General features: G+C 59.1%; 1 protein-coding gene across 1 annotated transcript in view; it reads left to right on the plus strand.

Annotated features, from left to right (window-relative positions):
• The window catches only part of AGBL5 (ATP/GTP binding protein like 5), a 17,080-nt gene that overhangs the window by 5,040 nt on the left and 8,453 nt on the right, over nucleotides 1-3,587 (plus strand). The gene's annotated exons all lie outside the window — the stretch shown is intronic.

Consider the following 3,587-nt stretch of genomic DNA (forward strand, 5'->3'; position numbering starts at 1 on the left):
CAAGAGGAGCGCCCCGCGCTCGTTGTTGGGTGGGCAGAGGCCGGGCCCTGGCCGTGCCAGGTACTGCCACACTCCTGAGCCACAGGCGGTGTCCTGCTTCGCAGCAGGGCTCCTTTTCCTCTTGTGCCTCCTGTCCCTTCGCGTCCCTCCTGCAGCTGCCCTGGCTTCTTGTCCTCGCTGTTGTAGCACTGCTTGTGCACTGCTTTCCAGGAGGGATTCTCCTCTTTCCCGGATGGACCTTCGTACATTTGTACTTAGCCATAATTAAAACCTGCTTGGTTGTAGTGGGCTCAGCTTCCCCAGACCTCGCATGCCAGATTGCCATGCAGGATTCCAGCCTCAAGCGGTCTGGAATTCTGTGAGTTGAGGACATTTGTGTGACCCGTACTGGCCACATGCCTCTCTCCGGTAACGGATGGGATATTTTTTTCCCTGTTTCTGCTGTGGTTGCTGGGAAGGTAAAAATGGCAGAGCTGATCGGACTGACAGCCTGTCTCACCCCGTTTGGCCCTAGTGGTGGCCAGCAGCAGACGCTGAGGGAAGAGTACAAGCAGAGAAGTGCGCAACGCTTCTGTAGCAGATGCTGCATTCCCTGGGAATCTGTGGTTTGAGGAAATGTGGAAGTAGTGCCAGGCTTCCTGCCAGCCCTGGGCTTCCCCAGGAACCCCCGCACCCTCCTCCTGTGATCAGCCACTCTCTGCGGGCGCAGCTTCATTGCTGGCTTAGGCTGCTGTAGGGCCAGGCTGCCAGCAGAGATGGTGGCTCCCTTGGCTCCTTTCTTCCCCCCGTTTCCTCGGCACTTGCTGCGCACGCTGCTGCTTCTCTGCGCCCGGCCGCAGGCTGGGTCAGGGAGCGTGCCGAACCAGCTGACACCAACCCCGCGAGAACAAATACACGAGTTTTTCAGGCCCAGGTTGCTGGTGTAGCTTGCTCTGTGCCCCTTTGCTGGAGCTGGCAGGGAACAGCCTGTGGTTAATCCGACAGCCTGAAGCGTGGCGGGCGTTCTGCTGCTGTCAGGAGTGCTCCCGGTGCCCATGCCGTGCGGCACTGTGTGGGCACGTCAGTCGGATGGGGAGGGAGACTCGCTGGTTTTCTGCGGGGTTAGCAAGCTGAACTGTCTCTGAGCAGTCAGACAGATGCAAGCGATCCCCCCAGTCACCTTCTTCTCGTTCGCGCCTCCAGAAGCCTGCTCCAGGTGGGGCTGCCGGGCCTCTCGGTCCCTGAATGGTCTTTTTTAACAACAGATGCAACATTTGCCTTTCCTCACCCATCAGGGACAACCCCCTCCCTCCCCATCACCTTCTGGAGATGACAGAGATGACCCTCGACACCCTTGGGTGCTGCCCCTCAGGGTCCCATGGGCTCACATGGGTCGTGTTTCTCAGGAGATCCCCGACTTGATCGTCCTCCATTTCTGGTGGTTTTCCTCCCAGAGCCCCACCTCTGGGCAGAGCGACCCTCCCACCCCACCCGCTCCTTTCTGCAGTGGAGCTCCCTGTGAGCTCCCTCCCAGCCAGCTGATCTCCTGGTACGTCTGTCCATCTCCCCACCTTCTGGCCACCAGAGGATGCTGTCCCGAAAAAACTACCACCTTTCCTAAGCACCTTTGTCCTTCAGAGCTGTCTCCGGCAGGATCCCCCTTACTGGTGCCCCGAATTAGCCGGAATCCGCTCTTCTGAGGCCCAGGGTCTGTGCTCTGCTGCTCTCCTCCCCTCAGGATCATGAACTCCACTCTTTCATGGCCACTACGGACACGGCTGGCGTACATTATCGCATCCCCAGCTCACAGGTTCCTCCTTGTTCATGACCCAGCTGTGCGTCACCCCTGGGTGGCCCAGCCAGCACACACACACCCAGATCAGGAAGTTATTCCCCAGTGCCCTCCAGAAATCCAGAGGGCTCCAGGACTTTCCAGGGATAGAAGCAATATTTAATGGATGGTTTATTCCATGTTTTTTGTATCACCGCTGAGCAGAGGTGAATTTCTAGCGCCCATCACATTGTGCAGCAGAGATGCACAGCGTAACCAGGGGCCATGTGCAGGCGTTCATCATGTATCTTAAAAGCCGTTAGTTTTTTTTCCCACCATGAAAATTCTGAGGGTGGAGAAAGGTAAAAGCTTGGAATAAAGAACAGTCAGTTCAGGAAACGGAGAAACTGAGAAAAGGGGAGACCCCACTTAGAGTCCCCTGGGTCAGTTTACAAAACTCAGTGCCCACAGTGACCCCCAGGTCTGTCTCTGCGGAGCCGCTCTCCCGCCGCCGGCCCCAGGCTGTGCGGTTGCAGGGTTATTCCCCCCCACAGCAGGACTTTGCCTTTCCCTGCGGGAGCGTGGGGAGGTCCCTGCCTGCCCCTCCTCCGGCCTGGCGAGTCCCTCCCAAGGGCAGCACAACCCTCCGGGGCATCACCCCCGGCTCTGCAGCCTTGCTGGGGGCAGGCGCTGCCCTGGCACCTCAGGCACCGGTGAAGGAGCTCAGCAGCCTGACGCCCGGTATCGACCCGTCCCCTAGCATTGCCTGTCCTTCGTCTGCTTGCCTGCGAGGGTGGGGTGGGAGGCAGCGTCCAAAGCCATAGCCATCACCCATGGCTCTCCCTCGGCCTCAGAGCTGGCCGTTACGTCACCAAAGGCTGCCGGGGTGGTTACACGTAATTTTTCCTTTGTAAATCTGCTGGCTGCTCCCAGCCACCCTCTGTCCTTCCTGGGTCTCCAGGATTATTTTCTCCATCACCTTCCCAGGGACTGAGGTGAGGCTGACCGACCCATGGGTCCCTGGCTCCAAAGGCAGGGGTGACATTTGCTTTCTCCTCATTCTTGGGACCCCCCTTGGTCCCCTGATCCCTCCGAGATAACCAGCAGCAGCCTCGCCGGGACATTGTCCAGCTCCCTCAGCACTCATGAGGGCGTCCCGCCGGCTCCCAGGGCCCTGTGCCTGTCCGGGCGGTGCAGGCGCTCCCTGAGCTGCTGCTCCTCCCCGCAGGGACATCTCCCTTCCTGCAGACTTTCCTCATCTCGGGGGCTGGGGATCGCTGGACACAGAGCTCGCCAGTGATGACTGAGGTGAAGGTGGCGTGGGGTGCCTTGGCCCTGCCCTGGTCAGTAGCTGGCTCACGCTCTCCCCAGTCTTCCTCCTACTGATCCACCTCTAGAAGCCTTCTTGTGCCTCCACAGATTCGGCTCCGGGTGGGCTTTGGCTTTCCCAGCCCCATCCCTGCCCATTCAGACAGCATCGCTGTCTTCCTCCCGGGTCACCTCTCCCTTCTTTCACCTCTTGTGTGATTAATTTTTTTTATCCAAGTCCAGCCAGGAGCTCTGTGTTCATCCACACAGGCCTCCTGCCACCTTTGCTTGGCTTCCACCTATCTGGGTGGCTGTTCTGGTGTTGGAGGAGGTGAGCCCTCAAAATGAATCCACTCTCATGGGCCCCTCTTCTCGCCAGGGCCCTGTCCTGGGGGGCTCTTCCAAGCAGATCCCTGATGAGCAAAATCTGCTCTCCCAAAGTCCAGGGCTGTGATCCTGCTCTTTGCCTCGCTCCTTTCTCTCAGGCTACTGAGCTCCACCATCGCGTGGTCACTGCAGCCACGGCTGC

Source organism: Egretta garzetta, unplaced genomic scaffold, assembly GCF_000687185.1.
Source record: "Egretta garzetta isolate BGI_Z169 unplaced genomic scaffold, ASM68718v1 scaffold1149, whole genome shotgun sequence".
Taxonomy (NCBI): domain Eukaryota; kingdom Metazoa; phylum Chordata; class Aves; order Pelecaniformes; family Ardeidae; genus Egretta; species Egretta garzetta.